The 17,610-nt window shown below is 46.6% G+C and overlaps 1 long non-coding RNA gene across 4 annotated transcripts in view; it reads right to left on the bottom strand.

The window, feature by feature from the left end:
* LOC134933289 (uncharacterized) overlaps window positions 1–17,610 on the bottom strand; it is a 591,558-nt gene that overhangs the window by 519,948 nt on the left and 54,000 nt on the right. Inside the window, exon 1 of one of the 4 annotated variants that reach the window (XR_010179665.1) lies at window positions 15,788–15,922. The exons of 2 other annotated variants lie outside the window; for them this stretch is intronic. This is a non-coding gene — a long non-coding RNA (uncharacterized LOC134933289). Of the gene's footprint in view, window positions 1–5,950; window positions 6,006–15,787; window positions 15,923–17,610 lie in introns of those variants that run through there. One more of the 4 variants, XR_010179667.1, reaches the window with a different exon arrangement.

Genomic DNA, 17,610 nt, shown 5'->3' with positions numbered 1-17,610 from the left:
AACCAAGGGCGTAGCTACCGTAGGCACAGGCAGTGCAGCTGCTATGGGGCACAGAGCTGAGAGGGGCCGACCTTCTCTGTTGCATGTGTTATATACATTGTTTGCCATTGGGTGGTACGTAAGGGTCCTTTCAAACTTTTTACTTGGGGCCTGCAATATATCTAGGTATGCCCCTGGACCTGCTCATTGTAGTGTGGTATAAAATGAACTGGAGGGCATTTTAATGTTATATAATATGAACTGGGGCACTGTAATGTGGCACAATATGAACCAGGAGCACTATATATCGTAATGTGAATTGGGGATACTGCGTGGCATAATGTGTACTGGCAGCTCTGAAATGTGACATAGCAGAGGCGGAACTACCGCCAGTGCAACCAGTGCGTTGCACTGGGGCCCGCCTCTGTCCAGGGGCCCAAAGCATGTAATGAGTCAAACTGACTCATTACATGCCGCTGTGTGCTGCGGGCAACCGCTGCCCGCAGCACACAGCCGCCCAGAGAGGAGAGGAGCGCACTGCAGCGGCCACGGAGGAGAAGGAGGGAGGTTGAGGAGGGAGCCGCAGCAGCGCTTTGTTACTGGTGGAGGCGCTGCTGCTGCTGTCCCTTTGCTTCACTATAGGCTGTCTTCCGGGAACAGCCTATAGTGAAGCAGAGGGGCAGCAGCAGCGCCTCCACCAATAACACAGCGCTGCTGCGGCTCCCTCCTCCACCTCCCTCCTCCTCCTTCTCTCCTGCCTGGGAATCATGACCAGAAGCTGCACCGAGGAGCCTGAGCCAGCGGAGAGGGTAAGTATAATTCTTCTTTCTTTCTTTCTTTCTTTCTTTCTTTCTTTCTTTCTTTCTTTCTTTCTTTCTTGGGACTGTCTGCCGTAATGTGTAAAAAGGGGGAATCTTCCTGCCGCAATGTGTAAAAAGGGGGAATCTGCCTGCCGCAATGTGTAAAAATGGGGAATCTGCCTGCCGCAATGTGTAAAAAGGGGGAATCTGCCTGCCGCAATGTGTAAAAATGGGGAATCTGCCTTCCGCAATGTGTAAAAATGGAGAATCTGCCTGCCGCAATGTGTAACAAGGACATGCTGTCTGCCGCAATGTGTAAAAAGGGGGAATCTGCCTGCCGTAATGTGTAAAAAGGGGGACACTGTCTGCCGTTATGTGTAACAAGGGCACGATGTCTGCCGTTATGTGTAAAAAAGGGACGCTGTCTGCCGTTATGTGTAAAAAGTGCACGCTGTCTGCCGTTATGTGTAAAAAGTGTACGCTGTCTGCCGCTATGTTTAACAAGGGCACGCTGTCTGCCGTTATGTGTAAAAAGTGTACGCTGTCTGCCGCTATGATGTAACAAGGGCACGCTGTCTGCCGTTATGTGTAAAAAGGGGACGCTGTCTGCCGTTATGTGTAAAAAGTGCACGCTGTCTGCCGTAATGTGTAAAAAGGGGGACGCTGTCTGTCGTAATGTGTAAAAAGGGTACGCTGTCTGCCGTAATGTGTAAAAGAGGAATCTGTCCGCCGTAAGGTGTAAAAGGGTCTCTACCTGGTGTAGTGGTGCTACTGTGCGGCGTAATTTGAACAATGGAGACTACTGTGCACCGTTTTATGAATTGGTATTATTTTGTGGCCACACCCCTTCCCCACGAAGCCACGCCACTATGTATTTTTGCGCGCACCTACGGCGCGCACTGCCCCTGTTTTGCATGCAGGGGTGGGGCTCCGATGCCGTTTCTTGCACACAGTGCTAAAATGTCTAGTTACGGTACTGTTGCTAGATATCCATTTCTCTGGCCCTGAGCAGGACCCCCTCACCAGATCCTCTCCAGGGGTGAGGGGGTGGACTTGGATGGGATGGGGGGGGGCAAAGCATTTTGTCGCACCTGGGCCCACCGCTCGCTAGTTCTGCCACTGTGACATAGGGTTACTTTAGTACTACTGCAATTCATAAAAGAAACTAGGGCACTACTATGGGGCATAACATTAAATAAGGCTCTACTATGGCTCAGAAAATGAACTAGGGCACTATTATAGGGCATAAAATTAACAACTGCTGCAGAGAAGTGTCTCTCTAGAAGCCTTGAGACGGGGGCCCCTTCAAAATGTTGCTATGGGGCCCACAAAGTTCTGGCTACGCCCCTGTCTTAAACTAGCGGTAGTCAGTGCTTTTGCTGCATGATTACCGCAGATCGAGGGCGTGATAAATAGGTCCTTAAGTCTGATAACAAAAATTTGCTCTGGCTCATGGCAAATTCACTTAAAAAAGTGACTTTTCCACATTAATTGGTGATGCATTTATTATGGAGAATGTAATTAATAGCAAGTGGAAACCCTCACTGCTGTCTCGCCATGTGTTATCTTTTACATTACCATTTTTTAATCAAGGTTTAAAGATTGTTGTTTCTTTTTTTTCCTAAACTATGTTTCCTGACTGTTCATGGAAACATATGGGCATTAGTTATTATGCATGGAGAAGCTCATTTCCCTGCATGTCTTTGCATCTTTTAACAGTGTAATAAACACCTGCACCGATATAAGGAATTACTTGTAAGGTGCTCCGACAGAAAGATAAGAGCATAATGCAATTATAAGTGGTGATTTAGAGTTGGATGGAAGTGAATTTGCACATCGTAATTTTGTGTGTAAAACTGTATGTGCGCACAGATTAGGTCAGTATTCTGAACTGCACATTATCTAACACCAGCAGTTCCAGAAGTGGAACAGGTGCTTTCACAGACAAATACAGTATAGTATGGGTATGGAGCTACAAGTTAACTGCAACCCTATGAAGGGTGCATATAGGGGGTCATTCGAGTTGATCGCTAGCTGCCGATGTTCACTGCGCATCGATCATTAAAAAAAATGGCAAAACTATGCATGCGTATGGGGCTCAATGTGCACGCACGGCATACGGGTACTAAGAGCATCGTTGTTTTGCACTGCTTCTAGCGACGATTCCATTCGCACAGTGGGAGTTTATGGGTGTCAACTGACCGTTTTCTGGGAGTGCTTGGCAAACGAAGGCGTGTCCATGCGTTTGCAGGGGGGTATCTGACGTCAATTCTGGGACCTTCGTTGCAGCAATCATCGCACAGAATAAGTAACTACAGGGCTTCGGCTGCACAGGCTTTCGCACTCTTGCAAAGCGAAAATACACTCCCTCGTGGATGGTGACTATGCGTTTGTACGGCTGCTAAAAGTAGCTAGCGAGCGATCAACTCGGAATGAGGGCCCTAATTTGGGTCAGTGCTACCCACACAGGTTGAGACAGTGGCGACACATGTCTGTGGGCCAAGCGGTTCATAGGCCCTTCTCAGCCTGAAGACACCTAAGAAAGCTGTGACACTTACGTCTCTGACCTGCATCTATGTAAAGCACAGCACACTGCACTGAGGCCCCGCCCATCATGTTCATTTCAACCAGTCACAGTGGGGGGAGATGGCTTGGTTGCACCGGCTATTACTTTTTGCGTGAGCCATGGACTAGAACGGTAATGGTGAACAAGAGTCAGACATTTCTGTACTGACATTTATTAAGAGTAGAAATCAAAAATACTCAATAGATCTCTGTGGAACAGCGCTCCCTGACTAACTAAGGCAGGGGTGGGGAACCTTTTTTCTGCCAAGGGCCATTTGGATTTGTTCAAAACAATTTGCGGGCCATTTTTGAAGCACTCAATTCCCCACCCCCACCCCCACCCCCTTCAATCCAATGCGCGTGCTCTCCCAGCAAAGTGGGCGTGGCCTTATACATAATGCCCACATTAGTGCTCCTTACACATAATGACCACAGTAATAGCTGCTCACACATACTACCCCCAGTAATGACAAAGATAATGTCCCAGTATAGTGCCAGCATTGCACTCACCACAACTGCAGGACAGGTTCCGTCCAGACTCCTGCACACCACTGGTCCCGGTTCTGGGTCCTCTCTGCACCGCAGCACAGCCACAGCCATGCCTCCTGCCCTGCACACCACTGATCCAGGTCCTGGGTCCACTCTGCACAGCCACAGCCATTCGTCCTGCCCGTTGAGCTCGCTCTCAAAACTGCCTCACATCACCGCCCGAAGCAGTCTCTTACGCACTGCATCATGGGAGATGTAGTTTTCTTACACTGCACACTGTATACAGTGCACAGTGTGAGAAAACTACATCTCCCATGATGCCGTGCGTGGAGGACAGCTCTACACTCTGCAGCTGCCTTGGGTACTGGGCCGGAAAAAATGATTCTCCGGGCTGTATTAGGCCTGCGGGCCGGAGGTTCCTCACCCCTGAACTAAAGAAACAACTTGGTCTGCATTCATGTTCCATTTATAAATGTAGTATTCTACATTTAAAATCCTCTCTTCTCAACCAACCCGAGAGGTTCATAGGCAGAGTCAGTGTAAGCTTCACACTGTAATGTACAGTAGGTATACACTGGGTGATATATTGCAAGCCGGCCGGAAACTGTGTACACCTGATATTTCTGTGAAAGATGCTGTTCACAGACACATCGTGTCGACCCTGCAGCACAGAAGCCCGATAACTCTGCATATATACTGGAGCATCTGGATGTGTGCACGTTCCACTTGCTGTGAGGACTGAAGTCGAAGCTGGATGGCCAAATTCAAATGCCTCCCCAGCTATGAAGTCATGATGACGCCTCAGGCAGCCCATCGGGAGGCCCGTATGCGTGCCTGATTTGGCTGCTCGGTCAGTGCGACGACTGGTCCGCTGACGCATCGGCGCATTGTGTACTCAGTCTAAGCTTCAACTCAAAATAACAGTTCAATAAATTAGTAAACAATTAACCCTATACAGGGAGTTCGGAAAGTCCCTCCGCAGTGAGCGTTGCATCTGGCTGCAAATCTCCTCTGCAGCTGCGAGAGGCAAGATAGGGACAATACTTAATATAGATAAGTACAACACGTAACAAATGCTGTTTTATTTCAGGTGAATAAAGGATTTAAAAAAATTCTGTTGTCATACTGCATAACACACAGTCACTGTGGAGGAACTTTTTGAACTTCCTATACAATACTGATTATGATAAAAATTTACTTTTTAAAACTATAACAGGTTGCTTGGCATACATTTATACACAACATAACAAATTAACACACTTTAGGGGGTAGTTGGAATAAATTAAAACGGATTAAGGGGTAGTTGCTAAAGATTTGCACTTATTAGGAGGTACATGATACATAAAAGGTTGAAAACTTGATGATTTGATGGGATGTGGATCATTAGATCGACAGTATCTAGGTCGACAATGTTTAGGTCGACCACTATAGGTCGACAGTCACTAGCTCGACAGGGTTTGAAGGTCGACAGGGTTAATAGGTCGACATGTTCTAGGTCGACGGGTCAAAAGGTCGACATGAGTTTTCAATTTTTTTGGGGGGTGTCGTTTTCTCCGTACAGTGACCGGGAAGCCCAATTAGTGCACCGTATCCCCTCGCATGGCGAACGAACTTCGGGCAAGATGCTTCGCTCCGCTACCACTGCGTTCGGCACAGGTTACTATTCCCCATCGTAGTCCGTGTGGATCGTTAAGTATGAAAAAGTAAAAAAAAAAGAAAAAAATTTGAAAAACTAATGTCGACCTTTTGACCTGTCGACCTAGAACATGTCGACCTAGAAACCCTGTCGACCTTGAAAACAAATCGACCTAGTGACTGTCGACCTATAGTGGTTGACCTAAACATTGTCGACCTAGACACTGTCGATTTTCTGTCGGATCCCGATTTGATGGATAAGAGAAATGGGCATTTATATCCAGATGGCACAATGGAGTTGGAAATGTTGTCTTGACATTCATCATACGCACATGAGGCTGTCGATATGGTCGTAGATTTGGCATGCTCGGCATGTCGACATTGACCATGTCAACATTCATAATGTCGACGCTGATGAAATCTCAACATGATTAGAATGTCGACAAAACTGTGTATCCCAGCAGTGCAGTGGCTTCACTTACCTGGTAGCAGTTGCAGTGATGCAGCAGTGTCTTCTGGGTCCAACGGTTATCTGATCCACCAGCTGTGAATACGCTACCTCTATCCCTAACTTTAGCCCTAATCCTAACCACGTCCCGCTGCCTAACCTTCCCATTAGTGCCTAACCCTCCCCTCCGGCGACTAACCCTAACCCTCCCCCCCAGCAGATACACCCTAACCCTCCCTTCCCGTAACCCTACGCAAAGCCTTCCTTACCGCAGCCAAACCCTTATATCTGCATTCTACAGATCTGGCAATAGGCTGGTTTATTGCAGTGATAAAAAAAAAAAAACTATCGCCATAACTTATCAATAAAATATCTGAGTATTGCTCTACCTGCGTTCCTGTCCCTTCAGACCGTTACTTGTCACCCCTATATTTATCAGTTCCAATTTTCATAGGTCCGTTCAACACTAAATAATGTTTGAAAAGAACAAAGATATAAAAAGTTATTTCTGGTGAAACTATAACATCACAAGAAGAAATATGAAAATTGTCGTGGTCATTGAGGTACAAAGTACCACCCGTCACTAATTAGTTAATGCAAGCTCTTAGGTAAATAGGATGATAACATTTTAATGATCAGCTCCTTCAACTAAGGTAGGGAAGGCTAAAGCGTCTTTAAGTGCCTCTTTGGCAATGAAGAGGTTATCGAAGGAACAATCAATGGATTACTGGACTGCTGCAAGAAAGGGAGTAAGACCGATAACAGCGCAGCCCCAGTTCTCATTTTCCAGGGAGCTGAAAGGATCAGCGGAGATAAGGAGCGTATTACTGGAGTTCCTTTTCAGCTTGGGCACAATAAGGGAAGAATGGGAAACAGAGTGCAGAGACGGGCTATAATGCACCACGTTTATTGGCAACAGTATCGCTAGGGTTCCACGTATAGCAAAGTGCAAGTAACGTAAACAGAACAGCAGGAGTCTCTGAGCTGCTGCTGTGTTAAGAACCATGAAAAAGACATTACACTATAGCACTTCTCTGAAAGGGAAAAGACAGTAACGTGGTTCTTGTCTTTATTCTTACTCAGCGAGACGTTTTACCATCCCTCTGTCTCCTCCACATACGCTGTGATCATTTGTCTCCTTCTAATACCTTCTACTTGCTCCAATATAAATCTCCCATGCCAACTCTCATCCCATCTTTCTTAACCATCTCCAGTCTCAGGTTAATATTACAGCTTCACTAGCTCCACGCTGAGCTGATACTATCCCAGGATGGTAAGGGTTAACTTTGCGGGTCCAGACAACCTTACCCATCCAAACGGGATGTGGTCACGATCCCGGCGGTCAGCATACCGACGCTGAATCTTGGCTGCCAGAATGCCGTCTGGGGGCCGAGGGCTATTCCCCACTCGTGGGTGTCCACAACATCCCTAGAGTGAGAATACAACCGAGCACAGAGCGTGGCGAGCGCAGCAAGTTCACAAGGGGCTTTGTTGCGCTGGCCCCCTTTGTTGCACATTCTGGCGGACGGGACCCCAGCGTCGGCATGATGAACACCGGGATCCTGACCACCGTTATCCTGAACCCAACCCATACAAACACCCTCGGACTGACCCACGGGACACTGCGAGCCACAGGTGGGAGAGCAGGACAGTGTCCAAATAGCGGGACTGTCCTGCTGAAATCGGGACAGTTGGGAGGTATGTGTGTGTGTAGATGTATATTTGTTCATACACAAAAGGGTTCAAATCTAAATCACCCCCTGTGTGCCTATCTGGTATGAGTGATATACATTCACTATTCAGGTTAGTGACGCGGCGGTGTGGGCTGTAGATGAAGGACTCAGTACAGACAGACCACTGAGGATGGGAGGAGCATGAGATAGGAGCTATATTTGTAACTAGCTGCACATCTCATTTCACAAAGTATCTCTCAGATATGGGAGAGCTATTGTTCTACTCGGAAAGGAAAGACTAACACACCACAAAGTATTTTTAAATAATAATATTTTCAAAAATAATTATAGCAAAATGCAAGGGGTGTGAAAAAGTTCTATCCCTAATCTCCAACATATAAAAAAGCAGACACAGTAAGGTTATTTACTGACTTTGTACAAACCAAATATACTTAGACTAAAGTTACAGTAGATGCAAATAGATTTTTAAAAAGGGCAAGCTAAAAATAATGGTTTGGAAGTAGGTTAGAAATGTACCTTCATTTACGAGGAATTTCACCTTTCTGCTGAGTTGCTGGTATTTCTGCTGCTGGACTGTCCTATCCATATGCTTGGTTTCATAGCCATCATCATTATCACAGCGCACTTACACATCATTATCCTTGGTTTCAAATTATTCATGTGAAGACAGGGGTATTTATTTATTTATTTTATTTATATACACAACTCTGCATAGCTCGCAATTGCATTGACACACCCATACAGAACTTAGGGCCTAATTCAGACCAGGACGCTGCAGCCGGAGAAGTATGCGCACGGGTACGCACTGCGCGTACGCAGACAGTGAGATGCGACGACACTGACAGGCAGATGTGGTCGTGAGGTGGTCGGGGGCGTGTCAGCAGCGTTGGGGCGGCGTTGGGGGTGTGTGGTCTGGATAATGGAGGTGTGTCCAGACCGTTTGCAGGGTGGGCCGCGGCGGCTGCTTGATGTCACACGCAGCCGCTGTGACCCTAAACATGGTGGGTAGCTGTCTGCCTTTGCAGCTAGTCTGCTTAGGCAGAGGGCTACTCGGCAGGTGCAAACGCATTGCCGCCGTGTGATTGTTTTCGCATGTCTGTGGGGGGTGGCTGGATCCGGCATGCGGGCCTGACTTGCCCTGTGCTGGGCGTCCCCCCGCATGTCAAAGATTCTGATCGTAGATGTGAGTTTTTTCGCACATCTTCGATCAGGTCTGAATTAGGCCCTTAGTCCAGTGACCTCCATATTATATAGACATCATCCCAGTGGCTGTCACACAATACAGAGAGCTTAACAGAATAGAATACAGAGAGCATCCTAGTAACCATCACACAATACAGAGAGCATCCTAGTGAGCACCATACAATACAGAATGCATCTCAATAATACAGAGAGCATACCTCCCAACACAGCAACGTTGAATTGACACTGTGCGCATGCGCACAGCGGCTATTCACAGAGACAAGAGGGACTGGGGTCATGCCAGCAGCTCACAGATCGCTGGCCATGCCCCCACTGTGACGGAAAACAGGAGACGTGGCTCGCGATCGCGGCAGTGCCGCTTGGCCACGCCGCCTTTGCCAAGGTCACGCCCCCTTCAACGAGGCCACTCATTAAAAGTTGGGAGGTATGCAGAGAGCATTCCAGCAATCTCCATACAACTCAGATAGCATCCAAGTAACCATGATGCAATACAGAGGGCATCCTAGTGGCCACAGTACAATATAGAGAACATTCTACTTTTCACCTTCCTTCAGCCCGCTCACCTGTTGCTAATCATCGTCCTGTCTAGGCTGCTCTCACACAGCACAGCCATGGGGTGAGAAGAAAGGGTCTCACCCCACTGTGTTAGGGAGAAGTGTCTGACAGAGGAGGCACCAGCCGTGTTCTGTAACAGTAGGCTGCATGAATCCTTGCAGGGAGACTGATTAAGTACTACATCCGCCCTCCCACCAGGCTCTCATCCTGTACCTTATTGTGTGCCAATATGCACTGCACTTATTAGGTATAAAATGTTCATAAAAATGTCAGCGTACGGGTACATTAACCTATCACAGCCAATCAGATTATACCTGTCATTGTTTTCTATTGCAGATTAGTAAATGGAAACAAACATCTGACTGGCTGCAATGAGCTTTCCCATATTTGAGTGCCAAGTATTATTACATTGGCTTCTTTCTTTTTCTACTAATCAAAAACTTCCTTCCTCTATGCATAGAAAGAAAGAGCATTAAAAGAGAACCTCACAAAACAGTATTTTCTAAATGCATATCCCTTAATAATATCATGATGCCTTAAATTTTATTTTGGTTTATTAAAGTTGTCAGCGAAGTATGAGACCCTCCTCCCAACAGGCAATCATTGCTAGTGGGAGCCAAAAGTGGGGAAGACGACTTAGTAATGGAAATATATGTGACTGTTTTCATTCCAAGAAGAAACAGTAAAAGTATTAGACTGAAGTTATGACAGATCAAAATCAAGATGATGGACAAACAGTCATAAGTAAGAACATGGCCTTTCAGTGACCTGCAAACATTCTGCCCCTGCATGTATAGTAGAGAAGATCTTTGTGTTTGCAACTATCATCGAAATAATCCTGCACACTTCTGACAAAGTCACTATGTTAGATCCTACAATCCGATATAACAGGGCAAATACAGGTGCAAATGTGACAAATCAGAATAAAATCGCATGAATACCGTGCAGTAAACGGCAATAAAACAATGGAAGTGTTCTATGGCACCATCTGCTGTCCATATCTGGCACTAAACCATTTCTGTATTTATGGGTGCATTCTAGTCATGTTGGGTCGGGGGGATGCAATTCTATGTGATGTGCCAATGAATAACACTGCGCACATAGGGGGTCATTCCGAGTTGATCGCTCGCTAGCTAGTTTTAGCAGCCGTGCAAACGCTATGCCGCCGCCCACTGGGGAGTGTATTTTAGCTTAGCAGAAGTGCGAACGCATGTGCAGCCGAGCTCTGCAAAAACAGTTTGTGCAGTTTCTGAGTAGCTCTGAACCTACTCAGCGCTTACGATCACTTCAGCTTATTCGTGTCCGGATTTGACGTCATATACCTGCCCAGCAGACGCCCAGCCCCGCCTGCGTTTTATCAGACACGCCTGCGTTTTTGCAAGCACTCCCTGAAAACGGTCAGTTGACACCCAGAAACGCCCCCTTCCAGTCAATCTTCTTGCGGCCGCCAGTGCCACTAAAAACTTTGCTAGAACCTGTGCACAACCACAAAGGGATTTGTACCCGTACGTCGCGCATGCGCTTTGCGGAGCATACGCATGCGCAGAAATGCCGATTTTTAGCCTGATCGCTGCGCTGCGAACAACAGCAGCTAGCGATCAACTCGGAATGACCCCCATAGTTTAATGCAGTAGTCAATCTTTGCTTTTTTTCTCATTACATATTTGGGGGGGGAATGAGAAAAGCTATATGATCGCAAAGCACCTTCATCTGACCGTTGTGGCGACACCCAAATTAATTTAAGACAGTCACTGACAAAGAGCTGACTCAGAAGGACTGAAGACACCTGAGAGACATGGTGGGGGGGGGGGGGGGGGGGGGTTCTCTGTCAACTTTTATTGCTAGTACAGTTCCAGGTTTGCAATGTACATTGTTATATGAGGATTTCAATAAAGAATAGCTGATGGTGGATAGGAGGGTCCTTCAATGTACTGTAACAGGCTTTCATCAACATTTATATGTATACACAGTGTGTGTATATATATATATATATATATATATAATGTCAATATAATGTGTATGCATAGGCATTTCTATAATGGTCCCACACGGCACCCCCTGCACCCATATTTAGGGGTCTATTTACTAAGCCTTGCATGGAGATAAAGTCATTGGTGATAAAGTACCAGCCAATCGCCTCCTGCCTGTCATTTTTCAAACACAGCCTGTGGCATGACAGTTAGGAGTCGATTGGCTGGTGCTATCTCCAGTGACTTTATCTCCATCCAAGGCTTAGTAAATAGACCCCTTTATTACTTACCTCTCCGGAGTCCCACATCGGCACTGCTGATGCCGGAGAAATCACTTGGAAAATGGTGCAGTGGCCATTTAACCAGTGATTAGCGCATCTAGTAGAGATTTGTCTCCGGGAACATGGCGGGCATTATGTTTTCGGAGACCTGCACATGCGCAGTAAAGATTAGTCCCTGGGAACATGGTGGGTCCAATGTTTGAGGATGCCTGTGCATCTGCATAGTCTACAGTGCTGCAGAGGGAGAGGCCCCACAGAGAGGAGTCTGCACACAGGGCCCCTTCTCTCTTTAGCCGGCCCTGTATATATGAATTATAAAAATCTAGATCTAATTTTACAAAAGGAACAATATTTTACGGGATAAGTATTTTTGTGAAACTGTCATTAATTAAATACAGTACACTCCCCACATACGGCAAACAGAGGTGGCTCTCTGGTTCCCGGCTATTTACATGAAACCCAGAGCTGGATTGCTTATTATTGGTTTAAAGCAGCTGAAGCATGGGCGACATCACTCTCCTTGTGTATAGTTTTCTATAAGCCCGCCCCCAACTCCCATTAGCTCATAGGAGTCAGGAGCAGGCTTATAGAAGATGACAGACAAGCAGAATGCTGTCTCCCGTGCCTCAGCTGGTCAGTGATACACACAGCGGTGTCTGATGATCCCTGGGTAAGGTAGCCATCACATATATTACATACAACATCACATGTATGTTTATATGTGATAACTGGCTCCCCCCCTGCATTGTGTAGTTGGTGCTGCCGCCCCTGGCTATAAATAAGGTCAGCACCTCTACTTCACTTTCTATACATTTTGTTTTATTTTGATAGGCGCTCCGGACTACGGTGGCCAATCCCGGGCCATTTTTTCAATCCCGAGTATCAGGATTGAAAAATGGTCAATCCCGGGATTGGTTTGTTTCCTGTGTCACCGCCCTCATAACTCACCACCATGATACCTGGGAGTGCGGGTGAGTCACTTCCCCCGGTTTGGTGAGGTCTGTGCGGTGGGCAGCTGACTGCGCAGCGTGACCTCTGACTTCATGTCACAATGCGGACAGGGAGCAGGGAGGAGGGAACCAGACAGCGTCTTAGCCTCCTGAAGAAGCTCAACGCTGCCCGACAGTAAAAAAAACATAGGACCGCCTGATCCCGAAATCCCCGGGATTGGAGTTTCCAAACCCGGGATTGAAGCTTCCAATCCCGGGATTGAATTATGTAGAGATGACAAAGGGGAGAGGGCCCTGCTCATACAAGCCTACATTCTATAGGAGATATGGATGAATGCTACAGGAGAAGAGGTCAGAGGAGGTAAATTAGTTAACTAAGGTGCCTTAACCCTTAGCTGGACCACTAGGGGCTGCTAATGGACTTGTGCCTGCTGTCCCCAGGTCTCTGCCAGCTCTTTGATAAAGAGCTGTCAAATCTTTTTCACTTGTCACTTCATAATGGCGGCAGATGATGGTTGTGAGCTGGAGAGCAGATCATAAGCCGAAATCTCTTGCAGCTTCTGATGGTTCCTCCAGCTCACACTTCCACCTCTAGTTTTTGTCTGGGGCTGTTGGAGAAAACATACATGCATGCAGAGGAGACCATATAGAACAAGAGCCAATAACTTGGAATTTGGCTAAACAACCATACCCCGACTGTCCCTTCCTCACTGTAGGCAGTCAGTGTGGCCTGAAGGTGACCGCATACAAAGCCAACAGAGGAACTTCTCTCATTTGTGGATTGCATTTATCAACATACCCCATCATTTTACATCAGTATGATCACTACTGGTCATGGCTGTCATTTTCGGCTACATAGCTATCTACTGCCCGGCACCAAGTGAGATATCTACGCATATGTAGACAACATATGTACAAGAAACTCCAATCTCCAACTGGCCTTCCCACTACAGTTCCCAAATTCCCTGCCAGCAGATGAGGTCCATGGCCTACAAACTGACAAAAGCTGGAAAGACATAAGTGATAAATACCTGACATAAGTGAATCCTAAGAGGGCCAGATGTCCCCTGACACAGCTGCAGCACAGTCCACATAGAAGTCTATTCCAATATATACATAGTGAGAAATTGAAAAAGATTATTCTGAATATTTTCCATTTCGCAAAGTGGATTTTCAAGAGCGGACTATGCAGAGAATAAATTGCTTCTAGCTCCTTTTTGATAAAAAAAAACATTATTTTAGCAAGGATGTTACCGCTCTTACACTTTTTACGACAGGCAATGAATACAGTAAGTCTCTAATGCACTACTGGTTCCTGTCAGTCACTAAAAAAAAACCAACAAGGTATAAAGCATGCGGTATAGTCAGAAGAGGATGCTTGCAAACTTTACAAAGTTGAATACCTTGTTCCGCTGCATTACAAACATAATACATGTTTAATAATACAGGGGTTTCTACTAAGTGTGCTGTTAGCTTACGGAGTACAACTGATATAAATCCATTTTCCTCCTCTCCCTGTACACCCAATTACAATTTCTCTGCAAATTACTTAGCTTCCAGTCACAGACTGAAAATGTCTCTTGGAAGCTGTGATTCCCCGGCTCTGTCAGCCTGTGGAATACAGGCAGCTTTCAATGAACATTTTACGATTAGCAGGAAGAGCTGAGATTCTCTCAGTGATGCATTGGAGTCGCAGGCTGTGATGAAGTCACATACACAAATAGTATCTGGCAAAACCATACATGCACAAAGAACGTGTTCTAAACATCTCAGGTAGCATATTAAAAGATTATAGACAGAAATATTTCACAGAATCGATTTTATCAATTTATGCCTGATCTAAAATATGAATACTGTTAACATTATCCAGGCTTTGAAATTATCCTATTTTATTGTTTAAAGATAGCTGTTAATACAATCATGAAGGCTATTTTCAATCCCATACTATCTATAGAAGGACCAATATGAGGGTTGGAGGAAATATAGGTTACTGTTAACCAGTATTATCGATTTCCATGATATATATCATATATTCAAATTTTGCTTATGGACATATCCCCGATTCATCCAACCCCATATGACAGTAGTATTAGAAAACTGAAATACTGTACAAAATTGTGAACAATTGTTATTGCCAGACTGTCCAAACAAAAATAACCATCCACAGCTGCAACATTATTGAGTTCTATATAAAACATTATCACATCCATCATTGTGCACAGTGGCTTCCAATGCATTTCAAGTTACAGATTTGATTCCCATTTAGTAGAGGCATGTATCCAGTACTTTGAGCTACATAATCTCATATAATCTACACAGGACTGAGCATGGACAGTGATAAGTACTTATTTTCTGTATGACAATATCAGCCAAAACACCATGACACAAAGTCTCATATGAATACACTGCTCATCATCATTAAACATTGGCTCTTAGTTAATCACACACTGCCACTATGAGTCAGAGCACCCCTGTCACACTCACAAGTTACACACTATCTCAATGCAAGGATCTGGATTAGGATTGGTTTCCAGTCGGGGATACTGGTTCCCAGTTGGTAACATCTGAACAATAAACAAAACTGAAGTTTACTGCTAATGGCAGGAGTAGTAGCTGTATACTGTACATTTATCAGCTATATAACAGACATCAATTCCAATGTATATGCACACACAGCAGTGCTATGCATCAATGTTCACTTACTGTGATAGATATAGGTATGGATATATCGTCCAAAGAACTGATGGGGTCATCATGTTAATTTCTAAATAAATCCATATTATTGCACATTGCTGGACCTACTACTGTACATGCAGGTATCACAGGCGCAGATACTGGGTTCTGCAGATTCCCAGTTTATTGCACTGGAACACAATGTATCAGGTCACAGAGTATAGACTTTTATACACTATAGTTTCCAACTGGCTACAAATGACAGATACTGTTTGCCAACCAGGATGCCCACTTCCATACCGGGCACAGCGTAGTGCCATGGTGGGGGCAGCTACAACTTCCATCACCCCATGTCCTAGTTTCCCTTCATCGGGGTCCTCCTGGTTGGCAGAGTCCCTGGAACAACGACAGATTGCTGATTGCACAGGGCACGGCTGGTACCCGCTGGCTGCCACCTACTGCTGCCAGCTCCCATGCCCAGGCGTGGGTACCAGCCAGCAGCGCTCAGTGCCTGGGTCAGTGATGGGAGAGGGGAACGTACTCACCACGGTCCTCGGACACGGTCTCCCCCCCCTACGGTCCGGTTATCCAGTAGCGGCGGCCGGAGGCTCCGGGAAAGTCCATGAGTAGCCCGGGAGCAGGACGGCCTCTGATCAGACAGCAGCGCTCCCTCCGCTCCCCTCCCTCTGCCCGTCCTCCTCCTCCTCTCCCCTCCCTCCTTCATCCCTCCTCGCCCTCCCCTCTGCCTCCTCTCTCTCCCGCTCGTGTCCTGTGTATCTCCTATCCGCTGCTCAGCCTCTGCCCTGTCTCCTGCTGTACAGTATGTATCTGTATGTCTGTGTATGTGCATCTATCTATCTATCTATCTATCTATCTATCTATCTATCTATCTATCTATCTATCTATCTATCTATCTATCTATCTATCTATCTATCTATCTATCTATCTACTGTATCTAAGTATCTACTGATTCTGTAATCGTCCCCTGCCTCTCTCCATCTGTCTGTGTACCCATTCTCTCTCATGTGTCCTGTTATATTTGATCGTTTCTGTCTCTCAGTTGTCCCTGTAATACTCCTCCTGGTTCTCCTCTTTCTCCTGTAATCCATCTCCTACTAGCTGTTATTCCTCCTCATCTCTCCTATGTCTCCTGCAATACCTTATTCCCATCATTTTATCTCCCACTATATTGTCATTATTCCAGATTCTCTCCTTAATGTCCCCTCATATATCAAAGTATGCCGGCAGCGGGGTGAGTGCTAGAATGCCCCTTGTGGGCTTGCTGCGCTCGCTACGATGCTGGCACAGTGGTTCGCTGCGCTTGCCACAGGATCTATTCTCCCTCTATGGGTGTCGTGCACAGCCACAGAGGGAGAAAAGCCTTTCGCGCCAGTATTCCGGCGGTGGGATTTCACCGCCTGTTGGGATTCCGGCATCGGCATTGTGACCGCCGGGATCCCGAGAGGCGGTCTCATGATCGCCTCCCTCTCGTGTCTATCCAATTTTCCTGATGCACGACACCATTTATTCTCTCATGTCATATTCTCTTAACTATGAACCTAATTACTCAATACTCTATCCCTCTTGGTTTCTGCTCCACTAAATCTTATTTCTTCTGACTTTCTCCAACATCTCTTATATTTCCCAGTTCACTCAAGTCACTTTGGGGCCCATTTATCATTGATTGCATTTGCAATGCGATCTGTTTGTAATATTAGCATCCAAGATCACATTGTAGAATGTCTCACCTGCATAGCCGTCCCTGCTGTGTGCCAAGTGTGGTGCCAGGACTGCTGTGCATGCGTGGTCACGCTGACCACCATGCACAGGGGCCATTTCTGGCAGAGTTACTAATGAACCCTGACGGAACTACAGACCCATTCTGTAGCCCATAGGCTACAACGAGCTACCGCTATCTGAAGATGGCGGCAGCCAACATCGGGAATGCTTTGCATTCCGGATATTGATAAATCTGGCAGTATCGTATCCCCTAGAAAAACCTATGGGGGATGCGGCTGCCGTTGGGAACGGGTTCACTACGATATGCCGGCGGTCGGGCTCCTGGCGACTAGCATACCGGCGCGGGGAGCCCGACCGCCGGCTTACCGACAGTGTGGCGAGCGCAAATGAGCCCCTTGCGGGCTCGCTGCGCTCGCCACGCTACGCGCGCCACACTATTTTATTCTCCCTCCAGGGGGGTCGTGGACCCCCACGAGGGAGAATAAGTGTCGGTATGCCGGCTGTCGGGCTCCCGGCGCCGGTATGCTGGTCTCCGGGAGCCCGACCGCCGGCATACTGAAGACCACCCGTTGGGAATGGAGGGATTGCAGCAGGTATTGGAGATACATGATGCGGTCCCTCTTCCAAA

This window comes from Pseudophryne corroboree, chromosome 6, assembly GCF_028390025.1.
Source record: "Pseudophryne corroboree isolate aPseCor3 chromosome 6, aPseCor3.hap2, whole genome shotgun sequence".
Taxonomy (NCBI): Eukaryota; Metazoa; Chordata; class Amphibia; order Anura; family Myobatrachidae; genus Pseudophryne; species Pseudophryne corroboree.
Note: the sequence above shows the minus strand (reverse complement) of the source record. Positions and strands in the feature narration are given on the sequence as shown.